General features: G+C 39.3%; 1 long non-coding RNA gene across 1 annotated transcript in view; it reads left to right on the top strand.

Moving 5' to 3' along the window:
- LOC122460878 overlaps window positions 1-18,241 on the top strand; it is a 65,141-nt gene extending 46,900 nt beyond the window's left edge. The window contains exons 2-3 of the long non-coding RNA XR_006282471.1: window positions 9,049-9,124; window positions 18,176-18,241. This is a non-coding gene — a long non-coding RNA (uncharacterized LOC122460878). The remainder of the gene's footprint in view (window positions 1-9,048; window positions 9,125-18,175) is intronic.
- The last annotated feature ends 737 nt before the right edge of the window (window positions 18,242-18,978 follow it).

Here is an 18,978-nt window from a genome sequence, read left to right as displayed (position 1 = left end):
TTATAACATGGTGTAGCTGCATGCACAGACATTAGACTAAACCCTCTTATGATTCAGCAGTAATCACATTTAAACTCTTTACACAATTCTTTTTATAGTGTAGATAAGACCAAAAATAGCGGAAGAAATTTTTGCTGAAATTTAAACCAAACCTACACGTGCGTGCCCCCCCCCCATCCCTCCTCGGCTCTTCGTACAGAGACTAAGCATACAATATTTCAGATTAAAGGTGAAAAGCTGAGTGAAAATAGCATGTAATAATGAGAAGTGTTTTGTAATTTTAACTATAGAGTGCTGCCATTCACCCATTGTATTAAACGTGAGTGTTCAGATTTTGAACAAGTCCTTAAAGTTGTAATAAAAAAGTCCACATGAAAAAAAATTAATCTTGGCCAAACGTCTGTCTTGAAAAGTATAAAACCATTGAGAAATGTTATAGAAGTCAATTTTGTGGCTTATGACATCAGGATTTCCATAAATCCCCTTTGAAAGGGTTAGTTTCTGTTTTCAGCCTACAAGAATGTGAAATAATAGTGGTTTTAAAAAATATTTCTCTTTATCCTCTGCAGCCTAAATTCCAACCTATGAACATATCTTTTTTTCTCTGTTTCTGTCTGCTAGCTAAAATGAATTTTATGATGTGACACTGTCAGCTAGTTTTGCACTTTCATGTATTTGCTCAAAAGGCAGCATACTTTTGATGTTGTTCTACTTATGTCTCATCAAAGGTTTTGTGGCAGCTGCATTTCATGGTTCTTTGCAAAACCACCTGCAAAACATCCGTCGTCTGAAAGTGATATTCTTAAGAGTGTCTCGCAGACACTGATTTGCAGGTTAGTGAATGCTGCTAAATTGAAAACGGCCTTATTTGAAAGGAAATGGATTCCGTCAATCCTTTAAGAATATCAAAAGCTACAGTACAAACAGCTCACAAAATATAATGGGTGTCTAGAGAACCAGCTGTAAAGCTGCAGTGCTAGTGTAATCTGCTGAATTTTAGTCATGCACAATAAGACTTTGCAAATTTCCTGTAAAATGATTTTATTCTGAATGCCTATTTCAACATTTTACTGGATGTGCGATTACCTGCACTGACTGAAGGAGAGAGGACCTGTATTTCATGGGATTGTAGTAAAATACTCCCCTTGTTCCATCAGGCCACCAATGAGAAAAATGGATACATTAGGATTTAAATCTGTCTGGCTTTTACAGACTTGCATAAATGAAAATTTATACACCTGAAACCTTTTGGTGCTTTTGAGTAGAGCTCAGAAAATTCAGGAAGCCCTATATTTTTAAAAGATTGCTCCCATATAGAAAGTAACTTGAATATATTGGACTAGGTCCTTCAGCTGATATAAATCAATATTTGAAATCAATGCATCTATGCCAATTCACAGAGACCTGCGAAATTCCTATTTATAACTTCATTTCATTTTTCAGGAATTTCTTGTTTTGTTTTTATGCATTTCCTCCCCCAGGGTTGGTTCCCACCCCTGGTGGGTGGGTGGAGTTGCACAGAGAGAGAGCCCCCCCCTGCCCTTGCCCCATGTCAGCAACTCCTGTACAGTTCCCTGCTCCCAGGATTGTGATCTGGCACATGGGGTCACAATGCTGTTCAGGTTTGGCGAGGCCACCCCTCTGTGTCATGATGGCGAGGGAGGGGCTGCCAGGGCCAAATCTGAGTGAGTGGCTCTGCGTCCCTATGTGCCAGGTCAGAAACCCTGAACTAGGAAGCCAGGCTCAGTCCTGCAGGACAGGAGTGGCTGTTCCTGTGGAGTGAGGGTTTTTTTTTTATTTTATGTTTTAATCTTTGTGTGTTCTACTGTACAGTATTTTGCATTTGCAAAAACTTGAGGCTGTACTAAGTTACTTTAGTGGAGCAGCTCTGAGTTACACCAACTCAGGTTCTAGCCCTACTCCTTCTCATTGTTGTGTGCATGACCCATCCATGAAAGGTTACTTGGGAAATGGTACAATAGTGTACAATTTGTGCTGAGTGCCATCACAAGACCTGTGCACCTCTTCAGTACCTCTGCACAAAGATGAATTTTACTCCATTTGAGGTATTACCTATATTTAGAATGGGAAATAACGTGTTAAACTTTAGCAACCACAGGGCATTATGTGTATTTTATTTAGTTTAATGGCACCCATTGTTAGAAGATTTTGAATGGTGCCATGCCATTGCCAGAGGCTGGGATCACACTCTTGAGTTCTCTTGACAGTTTGCTGGAGATCATTTGAGGTGGAGTTTGGTTCCTCTCCTACAGGTAATGCAGTTCAGTTAAGCTCTTATTAACTGTTAAGCTTTTAACTTGCTTCCGGATTCCAAACATACAACTATGATCTCCCTCCTTCTGCAAGGAAGTGATCTGTTGTCAGATCTTAATCCCAGGATCTTAAGAAGTTTGCTGAAAACAACAATTTGGAGGTATTTCTGTTAGCAATTTACTATTTTAAAAAATTGATCATGAGGTACTTTCAATTTTGAAAATTTTCAAGGCTATCTAAGAAACCTAACTGTTGAATGATGACTCTCATTTTATTAAATAGTGGTAAAGGCCAGGTAAAGAGGTAATATTATTTATAATATTTTAGACCTACCTTTGTGAGTCCTCTGATGTTTCACCTTTGTTTGGGTTGAGGAAGCAAAAGAGAACTATGGAAATACTTCAAGTTTAGGAGCAGTCCTATTTTTGATTCTCTCTTGGAGACTGAATTGAAATGATCAGGTCAGGGAAATAAAGCATGTGTAGCTGGTTAGTCCACTTGTCCCTCCATTACCAAAGACACCATGTTTTATTTTTAGGATGACCATTTTAGCTTCTGAGTGGACCTCCCAAAATGGGAACAATTTGACAGTCGACTGTTCTGTTGTTCAAAATAGTAGTTTGTGTGAATGGAGTTGTACAGATAATGATTCCAACCTTTTCAACCTGCTCTTCAAATATCTCCGCAAGGTCTGATGGTGACAATGAACTACGTTTGTTCAGAACGTCCTTTTTGTCCTTAAGCACTCAATTTATTTTTTTTTGAGCTGTAGGATGACATTTTACTTAAGTGTATAAAGAGGGTCTTCCTTAAATAGCAAGTATTGCAATAATCAGGAAAATATTTAAGTAAAATGTAGTTTCAAGTTCAATCTTCCTTATGTTCCCTAAAAAGTTACTAGGTTAATTAGGTCCCTAGCAACCCAAGCTAGGCTCATGACAAAGAAAAAGTAAACTAATATGAGCCTATGTGTTGGTTAGGTAACACTTACCATATGTGATGGAAGCACAGAACCAATAACTGCTTTTTCAGCCTGGCCCAATATAAAGAGTAGAATCTGCAAGAATTTCCATTGCTATTGCTGGGCATAGGGATTTGCTAATATTTTCAGTTTATGCACAAGTGTCTTTAAGAATAAGAAAAAGTCCTATATGTTTAAGAAAGGGGGGAGAGGAAATACAAATGTAAATGGCGAGGTTTAGAAACACACTATGACCAGCAAGGCATTTACAAAAATGATGCTGTCAAAATGTCTTTGACCAAAACTAACTTTCTGGCAGGAAATGTTCATTTTAGTTGAAATGTTTCAGAGTAGCAGCCGTGTTAGTCTGTATTCGCAAAAAGAAAAGGAGTACCCGTGGCACCTTAGAGACTAACAAATTTATTAGAGCATAAGCTTTCGTGAGCTACAGCTCACTTCATCGGATGCATCCGATGAAGTGAGCTGTAGCTCACGAAAGCTTATGCTCTAATAAATTTGTTAGTCTCTAAGGTGCCACGGGTACTCCTTTTCTTTTAGTTGAAATGTGTCACTTTTCACCAAAACTTCAAAAATTTCACTTTGCTGAGGGGAAAAATGCTATTCCCCTCTGTCCTTTTTCTAGTGGTTTGGTAAAAAGTTAAGCAGCCAGTTTTTTCCCAGTGAAACAAAATGACATTTTTCATGGAAAACCTCAAATGACTTTAGTATTTTTTGAGAGAAATACTTTTTCAGCAGCTGTTTAACTTGTACATGTCCATCAATCATTTCCAAAGACACTCACTTTAATTTTAGAGAGACAAGGTAAGTGAGATAAATCTTTTATTGGACCAACTTAATTTTGTGATTAAGACCATTAATTTATTATAATAATTAGATATGTTTACAAGTAGCCATTATATACCACCTTCTGTTTTCTTTTAATATTTACTAAGTAACCAATTATCACCTCTAACCTGGCTCTTTTGCATGGTTCAAGTGGTGCAAAGGAGCCAGATTCTGGCTGAAACAGGCCATCTGAGAATATCCCTCATGGTAGGGAGCTCTCAGTGGCCTAAAGAAGGCAGAACTGGTTCCTACCCTGGACACTTCCACTGCCCTCACATGAGGGATAAGGCAAAGCTCTGCTCCACTGATTCTCAATGGTATATGTTCCTACATGTCTCTGTGTTGCCATGCCAAGGCTGGGGTTGCTGACCAGACCTCAGAAGCAGGAGAACATATAGCACAGGAAAACTTGGGTTGTAATTCTCACCTCATTTTTTGTGAATAGCAGTTGTTCATTTAGAAACAAACACTTTTAATTGTCAAAAGTCTCTTTTGGAGACATGCAAGTTTAAACATGTTTCTTACGATTGGTATTTTTGGTTTTTTGGAGGGGGGTGTTTTTTATTTGTACAAATCTTTGCACTCTGGATGCCATCATTCGCAAGACATATTTAAGTCATTAACAACTGCCATGAAAGATGTTTGGAAAGAAACTCTTATTTAAAAAAAGTTTGAAATTTTAAAATAAAAATGCCCCTTCTCTCCTCACCCATCTTTAAACCAAGCCTATAACTTTTGTACCTATTCAATGCTTTTTCTCTTAAAATGCCCCTCCCTCCAGTCCCTCAGGTTATAGTATGCACATTTTTCTAGTTAAATCATTTTTTCTCTACCATACTGTAGATATTAAAGAAAGCAGGATAAAAGCAGACCAGACAATCTAATTCAAAATGCTGCCTTTATCTCAAAATGTAGAACTGTTAAGAGCTGTGAAGATTTTAAAAAATTAAAGTAGAATCATATGTCAAGTTTAAATGTTGTTCAGTTGAATATGGTCATCTGTCTATTTTTAGAGTAATAAAACATGAGAAATGTAGTGTGGCAAAGAGATTGCTTTGGAGAGGTTTAAATAGTAAGTCTTTAACCAGGGACTCTAACTTTTTTTAAAGCATTAGTTGTAAAGATTCTCAAACAAGACTTTCTCAATCCCACAACCAGTAAGTAGGGGGAAATTAAATTCAGCAGTGCTCTATGATGACTGAGATAAGTAGCAGTGGCAACACTAATGAAGATTTATACAACTCCTCTTATTAGCAGTTTGAGCTATCTTATATTCCCTTGTGTAAATTAGTTCCCAGCTTTTGTTCTACTTAATTTATTTCCAGTAGGTGTCTCCACACTACATAGCACAGAAAAGAAGATCATTTTTTCAGAAAATGCAAATGGAAGCATATTGAGTGAGGAGGGAATGTGTGAATATTATACACTTCTAAATGCTATTTAGTACTAATTATACATAATATACTCATCTAATAAAACCTGGCTTAAAGATCTGAGATCTTAGGAAACCTGACTGAGTTATCTCCATTCATTTTCTGCTTGGGTTGTGGTGAGCTTAGAATTATTTACATCAAGTCCAGGATGATATATTTATCTTTGAGGGATTCCTACTCCAGTGTTGTGTCGAAGTAGAAGTAGACACACTATGAAGTGACAAACTTGAAAAGTCCCACTGTCTTTTTTCACCCTCAGTACCTCAACTACAGAGCCCTGATCCAGGGATCCTATAAATTTGCTCCATCAATATTCCTAGAAGAAAATGTAGCTTTCATTTTAGCACACTTCTTCCCATAGAGCACCCAGTACGTGCTTTAAACATATACTGACAGACACAAGAGACAGCAGTCAACGCACAATTGGTTGTGCCATTAGGGCTGCATGGGAAACCTTCAATGACTGGATCACAAAACATTATTTTCTCTACATGCTATGAATTGGTATGTGAGAGCATAATTGTTAGTTCTTAATAAAATCTGCACCTGGGCCCTTTGTATGAGAGAAGCTGTAGTGTCTAATTGCTGTATAGATATATCCATATTGAGCTATGACCTACTGGGCATAACATTTTAATACAAGCATCATGTCTGCTTTCTTGCTGTTCCACTGCTGTGCCTTTCCAGTTCAATTTTTAAAGGTGATGGACATCACACTGTGCATATCTACCTGCAAATGACAAACCTCCCTATTTAATTCTTCATATTTTAAATTATGCCTAACATTTGGAACAGCTGAAATGGCACAGTATTTAAAAATGTTTAAAGCAGATGGGCTTCATTCAGTGTATAGTCTCTCTGAAAACTCTTATCGCTTATCTTTATCATTGCTTCAGATGTACCTTTATATCTTTTTTATTATTATTATTATTAATCTGTCTCCCACACTTTTGGGCAGGGCATGAGCAGAAACAAATGGACAGCTGAGTGAATTAACAAGAAAATAAAATCCTGCCATTCATACATTTAGCATTTCTGAAAATATATGTATACATTTGCATTCAGCAATACAAATACTGTCCTAGGCATTCACACTCCCTTCTCCCAACCCCCAAATTCATATGGGTTTCTTCTGAGGCAGAGTTTTTGAAAGCCAGCCATAGTTTGAAGAAACATAGCCGTGAATACATGGGCAGCACAAAATTTAGCCGTTTTGAAGTATTTTCCCATATTAGCAGCACTATTTTTAAAAAGTTTAGTTATTTATATAATACCTCTTGCTCAAGAACTTCTGATGACATGATCTTATACCTCACAGAGTTGTTACAAATTTCATTCCCATTTTAAAGATGGGTAAAATGAGTCCCAAAGCAATGAAATGATTTGCTCACAGTGAATCAGGGGAGAACCAGGAATAGAAAACAGGAATCCAGACTAAGTGCTAAATGCCGATCCACACTAGCTCCCAGTTGAAGTTTTTTGACATTTAATATACTGGAATTGGAGAGAGAAGTTTTGATTTATTAATTTCCAGAACTTATTCTGATAGGTTAGAAAACATCAATAATATATGACCCTTTCTTGTAGTTAGAGAATCCTCATAACCTGTCATTTTGTTTCAATTCAAATATTAGACTAATTTACTGAATATGAATATCCATATAAAGATAGAGTTCTTTTAGCAAACTCTGCAGGTTCTTAGATGTGCTATTAAATTATACATCTTCTAACAAACATAAGTAAACATTCCATTTAAAAAAATGGACAACCAGTTTTGCGAGGGAATGATTTTTTTGTTCAGCACTGATCACGTTTTTGGGTCAGTGTAAAACACAGAATACGGAGTCCCTGGCCTTGAGGGGCTTGCAGTCTAAGAGACTGATTTGGGCAACACACAAGGAACTTTGTGATCAGAAAATGTACCATGTTGTAAGAGAGGGTTTTATTTTATTTTTTTTCTCCATATACTATTGAATAAAGTTTCTGATGGTGTACCAACGTTGTATTTAAAAAGTATTCTTTTGACTTTTGGAAGATAATGTTCATGGAACGTTGTAGCTCAGCTGTCATAGAAACCAATCTTCATTCAGTAAGAGAAATTTCCCTTTCCTTACTTGCCTGTAGCTTCATGTCCCTCTGAGTACTGCAGAACGAGAGATTTTTCACTTTAATGTCCGGCATCTCTAATGCCAAACATCTAAAAGGTGGCTAACAAAAATGATTACAAGACTGAAATGAATATGCTTGGAGAGATCAATGATAGTCACATCAGAAGACAAGCTCTCAGAGATATACATGGCTTTATCTAAGGCCAGGTCTACACTACAGACTTGTATCTGTGTAACTACATCATTCAGAAGTGTGAAAAATCCACCCCACTGAGCAACATAGTTATACCAATGGAACCCCTGGGGTAGACAGCACTATTTCAACGGAAGAGCGTCTCCCGTCGACATAGATATCACCTCTTACAGAGATGGATTAACTGCACCAAAAGAAGAAGCTCTTCTGTCGGCATAGTAGCATCTTCACTCAGGTGCTATAGCGGCTCTGTAGGTGAAGACAAGCCCCACATTTTGCTTTCATCTCAAGGCAAATATATAATCTGGGTTTGAATTCCACCACATGACTCTGAGCTTCATGAAGTCACTTATTTATATTATCTTCCTTGGTCTTTGCTTATACCTAGGATCCTGTATCTAGCAAAAATATGTATGTAGCATGGATCGAACATAAGCAGATGTTACCGAACACATTAAGTCAAATTGACTTTAATCTTCTTTCCTTTAAAACTGAGACAAATGATTTTTTAAAAATGTAACCAAGCACTTGCCACAAAAAAAGTGGCTTGGGGTTGGGGTGATCCTTAAGTGGTGCAAACTGGCTTAACTCCGTTGACTGGATCTAGCCCAGACTCTTTTGGTCAAGAGAGAGCAGGTGGGCCATCAGAAGGCATTAGTCATTCAAATTGTGTTCCAAAATTTGAATAAGTTTCAGAAATCTAGAATGTGTTAAAAGTATGTTGTAAAGCAAACTTCTGCAACTTGATTTCATTGAATGCATGATTGACATTGACACAACGTTCTGAAATAACTGCAGCTGATGTAAAGCCTAAATTTATTCCTAATGAGGCCACGTGTATTTTGTAGTACTTTATGATTTTTTTTATACATGTACTGCAAGTTGCTAGGCTTGTTCAAAATATTACCTTGCAAAAAGGGCTTTAGATGTATTAAAAGACTTTTCAGATGAAGAAGTTCTAAGTGATACTGAGGTCCTATTAGAAGTTGTAGTTCTAATCCGTGTAAAATTATTGCATTACATTTGAGTGGCTTCTCCCCTAGATGTGTCTAATGTACAGTACTTCCAAATTCTTAATGTTCCAATAGTGGTCTTGTTGTAGCAATTGTGGCAGCAGATAGTGGGGTTTTTGGGGGGGGGTTGGTTTTTTTAAATGCATTGATTGCTGAAAGCCGAGTAAATTTGGCTACGAGTTTTTGCTTATCTCCATTTGTTTTTTCCTCAATGTTTCAGCTTCCTCAGCTTGCAGCATAAATTGTTGAGGAAGGTTGGATTGCAACAGCAGCAAGTTCCTGTACAATTGCTGCAGGTTAGTCAGCATTTTTATTCATGGTTGTCATTGCATAGCAGTTAAAGTGCTGCACTATTTATAATGTCCTACATATTGAATAATTGCACAAAATTTACATGGAAGGTGTACACTGTAACATCTTCTAAAGTGAAGGCTTTCTTTTACCTCTTTATATATTGCTTAATACTTGGAAAAAGCCTACATGCTCATTTTATCTTAGGAAATTCTATAGTCAACTCAATAGCCAAAATGGGTTCTACGCCTGCCTTTCTGAGTGTAGTTGCAGTAGGTGTAGGTGAGAGTGCTCTATTAACTTCTCTCATTGTGGGAACATTATTTTGTAGTTGGCTTTTGGTTGGTTGGTTTTTTGCACTGGAGTCTGAAATTGATCAGACTGAAGCACATTCTGATTTTCTCCAGTAGGGTGTTCCCAGGCATAGGGACCATCACTGAAAATACCTTGGCCCTGACCCTCAGCTAAACTGTAGTCTCTCTGCACCATGCCATCAATGAAAAGTGACTCTAAAGCCAGACTAATTGGCCACAGGAGAATCAGTCCAGCATTGGGAGGTCCTCTGGAGGTACAGATCCTCTGGAGGTCCATAGCCAGTATAGAGGTTTTACACATGGGCTATCCCTGGCTACAGGTGGGACTTCTGGCGGTCCTCATGGTGATCTGATTTATGCTGGGAGACTAGCCAAGTGCACAGCCTGCCCACAGACCTGCCAAGTTCACATGGTAGGTAGGAATATTCAGTGTATGCACATACGATACACTAATTGATTCAGGGGCTATGAAGACTTTTGTATGTGCACTTATGTTGTGGGAGGTGGGGGGAGGAAGAGGAACTACTGAGACTTGGTGGGGTGGATGGGACAGCTGGCTCCAGGCTAAGAAGGGAAGTCCTGGCAGTTCCTGCTTGATCCTGGGACCTGTGGTGACTGCTCTATCTTTGCATGTGTGTAAAAGTTCCCATAGAGGCAGACACTCCCCCCGCCAATATTTCCATTGCAGTGGCACTAGACCCCCACACTGCCACTCCAGTTCCACTGTCCCTGGCACTTATATTATGCACAGTGTAATCTCAGAGATTCCAAGGCCAGAAGGGACCATTGTGACCATCTAGTCTGGGCTGTATAACATAGGCCATAGGACTTTCCCAAATCCCTTTTAAATTAAAGCATATCTTTTTTTAAAAAAAGAATCCAATATTGATTTAAAAATTACTAGTAATAAAGAATCCAGTGCAACCTTTGGTAAATTTTTCCAATAGTTAATTACCCTCACTGCTATAAATTTAGGCCTTGTGCATTGTTTTCAGTCAACGTTAGGAAAAAAAATATTTATTGGCATGTTCTTGTTCCTTTACTTAATTTTGTATAGTTCTTCACCAATCAAATTGAACAGTTTTCATTGACATAAAATTTCCCCAATATTAACTTCAGTCATCTGTCTTTTTTTTTTTTTGAAGTAAAATACACCCCACTATGGAGTGCTCCTCATTCCACTAGAAAGGATTGAGAGGGAATTGAGAATAATGGATATAAAGTAAAGATTTTGGCATGAAATTGATAGGGGAGTTATAAAATTTAAAAGTTATGGGAAATGTTTTATAAATTATTCATTTTTAAATAACATCATAAACTTGAACACAGCTGAGAGTTACTGGGCTTTACAGCATATCATGGCTTTTACACTTACTGAGGAATAAATAAATATTCTTTCAAACTCTTAAGCTGTATTCATTCACTGCTCCAGTGAGGGAAAAACAGATTCAACTACAGCAAAAAAAAGAGTGGCAGTCACTGCGATAAATATGTGTAGGAATAGGAAGAGAAGGTTTTATTTACAGCCTTTTAAACTTAAAAGATCTTATTTTTCAAAATTATTTTCACTGATGGTTTAGGGCAGGAGTTCTCAACTTTTTTCTTTGAGGCCTTCCAACATGCTATAAAAACTCCACGGCCCACTTGTGCCACAACAACTGGTTTTCTGCATAACCAGTAGATTAAAAGCCAGGGCCAGCATTAAGTGGTAGCAAGCAGGGCAATTGCCCAGGGTCCCAGGCAACGAGGCCTCAGCGAAGCTAAGTTGCTTGGAGTTCAGCTTCAGCTGGTGGAGGGGTTTGGAGGCTCGGACTACAGCTTCAGCCCTGGGTAGTGGGGCTCGGGCTTCGGCTTCAGCCATGGGTGGCAGGGCTCAGGCTTCAGCTTTCTGCTCTGGGCCCCAGTGAGTCTAACGCCAGCTCTCCTCTCTGGTTTATTTTGGAAGACCCCCTGAAACCTGCTCACGGCCCCCAATGGGGCCCCAGACCACTGGTTTTGGGGAGGGGGTGTATATGTTTATATAATATATATTAGACAGCTAACATTGCTTTTTATTGATAATTCAATACCATTTTGCCCCTCTTTGAGAAGCAAATGTTTGCTTTTCTAATTATTTACTTTGCTGCCAATCCTACCAATAACTAATTCTTTCACAATTTGTTAAATGTACATTGTACGCTATACTTTATTTGAGTTAATTATTTTGCAATATTGTGTGTTAATAGTGTACAATGTTAGTACAGACATAATGCTATATTGATGTGTAAGAATTATTTTATCTATTTGAAAACCAAACATATATTGATTTGGACTGGAGTATTTATTTGTTTCTACTTGGATGTTAATCTTAGTGATACCACAATTTATAATATGAAGAGCAGGATGTTTGCTGTCATCTGGTTGTAAGATATGTTGAAAATCTGAGATCAAATATATCCATAAGAAGTGGGTTATACCAATGGACAGGAAACAAACCAGCTTTTTTCAAACTATACCTTCGGAGAATGTGGTAGGGGGAGTAGGGGGATATGAGGAAGAGTAGCTCTTGGGAAAAATATAAAGATACATGTTGATCTCTAAATATTCCACTTTATCATTTTGTGTCAGTAGATAGGTTGTACAGCAAAAAGGATAATAAAAATAGACACAACTTATTGTAATAGAATTTCAAATAGTATCAAAAGATCTACAGTTTATTGTCAAAACTTTATAAAGCCTTTAAGGAGATCGGATTTTACAAAAGAAAGAAGGCTACATCAGAAAAAAAAGAAGTTGGGTGTGTTATAGGGTTGGAACAATACATGAAATAACACAAAAGAATGGATTGCCAGCTCCACTACTGTGTGTCAAAATAATAGAAATTTGAATAATTGGGATAGAGATAGAGCTTGTCACTACTTTAGTTAGTCTGATTCTAGCCCAGGGTAGATACCTGTTTACTGGACTACCTTATAAGAAGTGAGTTGGCGGTTTCAGCCCACCTCTTAGGAGGCAGATGTCCAAACTGTCTACATTGCTAAGTCCCCTTCAGAATGGGCACAGTTACTGGGTCAATTTAGCAGAGATACTAAGAACTAATTAGGCGTGGAGATTGAATTACCCTACAATAGGCATATCCAGATGAGGACTAAGGCATGCTGGCAAAGTAATGTGGAAGCTTGCACTGCAGCAATCCCTGTCTTGTACCAGTTTTGTGACGGAAAATAACTTTATCTTTACCATGAACAACAACTGTGTTGCTTTGATTTGTATATTTTATTTTTTGAGTTTTCCTTTTAAAAAACATTTTTAAAAATTCAGTTGTCAGTATCTATATTGTAATGCAAAATAGTATAATAAGCCAGACTGCAAAGTAGTTGTAAATCTCATAGACAAAGTAGTGTGGTCTGCATATATGCAAAGGTAGTAGCCCAAATAGAAGTGCATGGAAATGGGTAAAAAATCAATCCACCTGATCTACAGAGAAATCAACATTTATTTATAAAGAATGATGTAGGAGATGATTATTTCAACAATAGTGGCTAGACCAGATGAAAGGATAGAGAGGCCAGTGCTAAATGGTTTGAGGGAGGAAGGTAAGATTTTGCTAATGAAACATTTATTTCCAGGGTCACAAAGGAATATGATGTAGGAATTTGCTTTGTCACTTTAAGAGATCAATCAAGAACTTTGTTTCTGGATCATCATCACAGCTTTATGTCCTAGCTGTGTGGTGGTTACAATTTTGTTCTGAGTTATGCACTTTTGGGGGAAAAAAGAAGCTTTTATTCTGAACACCCTTATGCAGAATTGCCTTTGTATTACTTTGTATTTGCCACCATGTTTTATTGCAAACCAGGTTTCTATTTACTCTTGCATTTATGCCTTCATATGTATTTTTAAGTAGATACATTTCAGTTCTCTTGTTGCTTGTTAACAGTGAGAGATGGGTTTATCCTGCACATATCAACTGACCCTCTTTTGCAAAAGACCTACTTCTCACTCTGTTAGATTGCAAATCATATGGTCTCTAATTAGTCCATCTGTTAACTGTTCAAATTCACGCGAGTTAGCTTTAATTCATAGTGATCAATGGCCTTACCTGGCAACTAATTTTTAAGTTATTTTCTTGAAAAAAAATTTCTCAAGTGACAGTATAGTGTGGATTGCAGCATCATTGCATTTTTTTAAACGAGTCAAGCACAGTGGTTCCCAAACTTGTTCCGCCACTTGTGCAGGGAAAGCCCCTGGCGGGCCGGGCCGGTTTGTTTACCTGCTGCGTCCGCCAGTTCAGCCGATTGCAGCTCCCAGTGGCTCGGTTCGCTGCTCCAGGCCAATGGGAGCTGCTGGAAGTGACGGTCAGTACGTCCCTCAGCCCGCGCTGCTTCCAGCAGCTCCCATTGGCCTGGAACAGCGAACCACAGCCACAGGGAGCCGCGATCAGCTGAACCCGGGGATACGGCAGGTAAAAAAACTGGCCCGGTCTGCCAGGGCTTTCCCCGCACAAGCGGTGGAACAAGTTTGGGAACCACTGGTCTAGCAGTTTGTAGTTCTCATCGCACTCCTATTAGGGCATGGCTACACTTGCAGATGTAGAGCGCTTTGAGTTAAACCAGCCTTCATAAAGTGCAGTAGGAAAGGTGCTGCAGTCTGTCCACACTGACAGCTTCAAGCACATTTGCAGCACTTGCAGTGGCATTGGGAGCGGTGCATTATGGGCAGCTATCCCAGCATGCAAGTAGCTGCAACATGCTTTTCAAATGGGGCGTGGGTGGGGTGGAGTGTGACAGAGAGTGAGTTGTATGGGGGGAGAGAGAGTGGGTTTTTGGGGGCTGAGAGCATGTCAGCATGCTGTCTTGTAAGTTCAGACAGCAGCAGACCCTCCCCCCATCTGCCTCTCTCTCTCACACAGCATTCCACTCTAATGGTTGCTTTGTCTCAGAGCAGATAAGCAGCCGACTGTTAGAAATGGAGCTTTCAAAGGGCATATCCGCATTCCTGCAGCGATTCAAAAACAAGGACAAGAGTGGCCACTTGACTTAAGGGGATTATGGGACATTTCCGGATGCTGATCAGAGCGCAGTAATGCAACACCTCACCCACACTGGCGCCACGGCGCTCCAGCAGGGGCACAGCAAACATTATTCCACTCGCTGAGGTGGAGTACCAGCAGCGCTGTAGTCGCGGAGTCAGAGTACTCTACGTGCCTTGCCAGTGTGGACGGGTAGTGAGCTAGTGCGCCCGGGGCTTCTTTATTGTGCTGTAACTCGCAAGTGTAGCCAAGCCCTTAGAATATGTTCTTGAGTGCCTTTGGGCCTGCCACATGTAGCTTTGTGGAGGACTTCACCATCTGATTTTTTCTTCCTCCAGTTAAACTGAAAGGACCGTAATTTCATGGCTAAATATAGTTGGCTATATTCACTTCTGATGGGTTACAATTTCCTTTGATGGCGGTGGAGTTGTACCCTACTGTACCAGCAGTTAATTTTGCCCAATATGTTTGACTTTATTATTTGAAAATTTTGACATTAGTTAAAACCAGCAAAGATCAGATTTCTATACCTAGCCTGAATAATTAAAATATCCCTCCATTTAAAGAGACCAAGGGGCCCAGTTTCAAGATTTTCTCCACAGTCATGAGGGATGGAAATGGAGGCTATGACCACTGTAAGCTCTCTAGCGTAGCCGCTCTAAGCCGAGAGTAGAGAGCTCTCCCATTGTCTTAACTACTCCAGACCCCATGAGTGGCGGTAGCTGTGTTGGCAGGAGAAGCTCTCCCACTGACATACTGCTGTCCACACAGGCGCTTAAGTCGGCATAAGTTATCTCACTCTGGGGTTGCTAATTCATACCGCCGTGTGACATAACGTACGTCGACTTAGGCTATGGTTAACCTATAGCTTTACTCTTTTCTTTTAAAATGAAAGCTGAGATCTCATGTAATTCACATCTCCAGGAATGTGGGGCTAACATTCCCCCCCCAAAAAAAACCCCTAAGTATCTCAAGGCTCATGGTAAAATCATGAGAAATGGCAACACTGAAGAGTCTCAAGACACTTATAGTTATGGGCATATAAGGAGTCCTGGGAAATCTGAACCCCTAATTGGAGTCCCTCTCATACCGGGTATGTCTACATTGCAGATAGACACCCACAGCTGGCCTGTGCCAGCTGACTTGGGCTAAGGGGCTGTTTAATTGTGGTGTAGATATTCGGGCTCGAGCTGCAGCCTGAGCTCAGGGACCCTCCCACCTTGCAGGGTCCCAGAGCACAGCCTCCAGCCTAATACTGAACATCTACGCTGCAATTAAATGGCCCATAGCCTGAGCCCCATGAGCCTGATTTAGCTGCCACAGACCAGCTATGGGTGTCTAACTATAGTGTAGACATACCCTAAGTTTATTTATCTATTTGTACATACTTGCGAGCATTAGAAAAATAGCATTAATGATTTGACTGAGAAGTTTGGCTAGATAGAATCTTTAACAGTGTTCATAGCATATTTACATAGTTCTTTATTTTACTGCAAGTTTACATGGAAAAGATTTTGCTTATGTGTGTTTAAAACTAATATATTTACATTTTGTGACACAGGTAGCTGTGGAACTGCGATGCCTTTACTAAGGTAAAGTTTGCTCCCCCAGTGAGTCAACCTGCTCTGTAAAGTGACGATCATCACCATTTCCTTTAGATTGCTAGATGCCACTGGGAGTGCAGCAAGGAAGCAGTGTCCGACAGACCCTTGCACAAGAGAGGAGGAGAGGGTCCTTGCTCATTCTCCCACCCTTCATCCCACACACGTGTGTAAGGGACATGCTTTCTGGCCTTGTAAATGTTGCTGTTTGTGTCTGGATACATAATGTTTGTGGCTAGAGGTGTTGAAAAACATGCTTAACGCAAAATACTTTGTTTCTGTCTTTGGAAAATATAGTGTATTCTGCCCCTTTACTTCTGTTTCCTCACACTGCCAAACATGATCAGTGTTGTAGATGTAACTCCGAATATATCCGGGTCACTATGTACGTGTTTGAGTCTGCCATGTGCCCTGTTCTGATGGTCCAAGCCAGCAAAAATATCATACCGATTTATGTACTGGACATAAATAGACCACTGTAGCAATGGTAAACTAGTATGCAAGGGGGAAAAATACAGCAACAAACAATCCCCAGTTAAAACACAGCATCTGAACAGTTTGGCCAACACTTGTCCTCTAATGTGAAAGCTAATTATGACTTTTTAAATTGCAAAAGGACTATAGCCCAGCAGCATAATCTAATGTGACTTGAAAAATATACATTGCAACATTTCACAGGAGGGGTTGCATATATGCATGGCACATGAAATGAAAGGCATGTCACACATTGGCATATCAGTAAATTTTCATCACTATCAGTGAATTGTCATGTCACCTAGACCAGGGGTTCTCAAACTTCATTCCACTGTGACTTCCTTCAGACAACAAAGTTACTACATGACCCCCGGGAGAGGGCCTGAAACCTGTTGTCCCGGGGTCAGGGGATAGGAGGCCAGAGCCCAAGTCCCACTGCCCCGGGTGGGGGTGGATCTTGGGCTTCAGCTTCAGCCCTGGGTCCCAGCAAGTCTTATGCTGTCCCTGGTGACCGCATTAAAATCAGGTCGCGACCCACTTTGGGGTCCTGACCCACAGTTTGAGAACCCCTCACCTAGACCGTAGCATAGCAAAGACTAGGTGGCATGCCACAACTGAAAGGCCAGCCCTGTACTTCACTGAGGGACATGCCAGATGCCAGGAAATACTGCAGTCCCTTCTCATATTTTGTATAAGCAGTTTCGATGCTATTATGCTCTGTTAAATTTTGAAACAGTTAGGCAAAATGATGATTATCTCTATTATATTTATGCTTCCTGGCTAAAAACCAAAAAACCTCTACATTTGTGAATCATTATAATCTAACCATTGTTTCAGGACCATACATTTTCCAAGGAATGTCAGAAATCCACATGATGTCCCGAGTGCCAGATTTTGTATTTGGATCTCTGATTTAGATGGATAATGGGCAAAAGTTCATGAGGTGTGAAACTGCATATAGATAGCTCCTCACTGGTTATGCACATGAGGAATGTAAATGATTCCTTCCAAGGTCAGTTCAAATTATATTCTTCAAATATGCTCTCAGATGACACTATGTTTAGTGACTAAGCATTTTCTTAATCTTAATTTACTGCAAAACCATGCCCACTTTGAAGAACCTCCATTAAAATGCTGTGGATATGAAGATTCATGCTACTTGAAAGACAGTATAATATTAGATTAATTTGAAAATGACTACTAGTTATCATGACAGTCTTACTCTACTGCACATTGAGGATTTATGTAGTAGGTATTTAACAATATAATTAAGGATATAATTTAGCTCTAAAACTACTTACAATAAAATCATACATGTCTAAGGTATATGTCAATGTAGATTTTTTCAGTTCCATAAATTTACTGGCCCAGGCATTAATTTTTCTCATCTTCCTATTAATATAATAACAAATATAATGAAAAAAGTATATTTTATTCAACTGTCAAAAAAAATTACTTGCCCTGGATGAATTGGCAAGTTGAATTTTGCAAGGCTGCACTAAAGGAACTGGAATAATTTCATTGTCAGTCTTTAAAACTCTGAATAGTAGAGCACTGTAGATATTGCAAACACCACAGAGCCAAGTTTAAGCTTAAACTCAAAATCTTACCAAAAATATTAGATCAAATTGATCTTATGAAAACCTTGGCACCCAGATCAGAACTGCCTGAAGGAACATAAAGTGGAGTTGTGATGAACAACAATATCTCAAGATCAAGGGAGTGTATCCATTGGAGTGTTACTGAATAGATGAGCCTCTTTATTTTTATGTAATATATTTAGTGATCATGTAGCTTTCTTCTATAATTTACTGGTTCAAATCTAGTTCAATTTGGTAGTTACTAAAAATTATTCTCATATTTTTCAGATTGTGTGGCCCGTGTCACATAAGACCAATTCCCAGTGGACAGAGGTGAACATCACAATACCGACTTCCACATGTGAGTATTAGCCCCTTACTGGTGATCTCAGTAGATAGAGCAAGGATTAAAAAGGGATGAAAGAAACTTGACTTCCCTCTTGCTTCTAGCATGCTCTTTCCTAAACAAAGATTAAACACTGTGCCAGGGCAGTGTGGGGAAGCTTTATGTATGTAACCTATTTGGGTATGTATTTCACTATATTTGAATGTTACCAGAATTTTAAAAACATACAGTTAGTTTGTAGGCTATGTTCTTTTCTTTGCCTGATGGTAGGTTGAGAAAGTGGATGTGGGTTTTTGATGTTTAGGAATTTTTCAGCTATAGATTCATAGATACTAAGGTCAGAAGGGACCATTCTGATCATCTAGTCCGACCTCCTGCACAGCGCAGGCCACAGAATCTCACCCACCCACTCCTATGAAAAACCTCACCCATGTCTGAGCTATTGAAGTCCTTAAATCATGGTTCAAAGACTTCAAGGAGCAGAGAAGCCTCCCTCAAGTCAACCATGCCCCATTCTACAGAGGAAGGCGAAA

Source organism: Dermochelys coriacea, chromosome 7 (assembly GCF_009764565.3).
Source record: "Dermochelys coriacea isolate rDerCor1 chromosome 7, rDerCor1.pri.v4, whole genome shotgun sequence".
NCBI classification, from domain to species: domain Eukaryota; kingdom Metazoa; phylum Chordata; order Testudines; family Dermochelyidae; genus Dermochelys; species Dermochelys coriacea.
The sequence above is the reverse complement of the archived record's forward strand: the minus strand, read 5'-3'. Positions and strand labels throughout refer to the sequence as shown.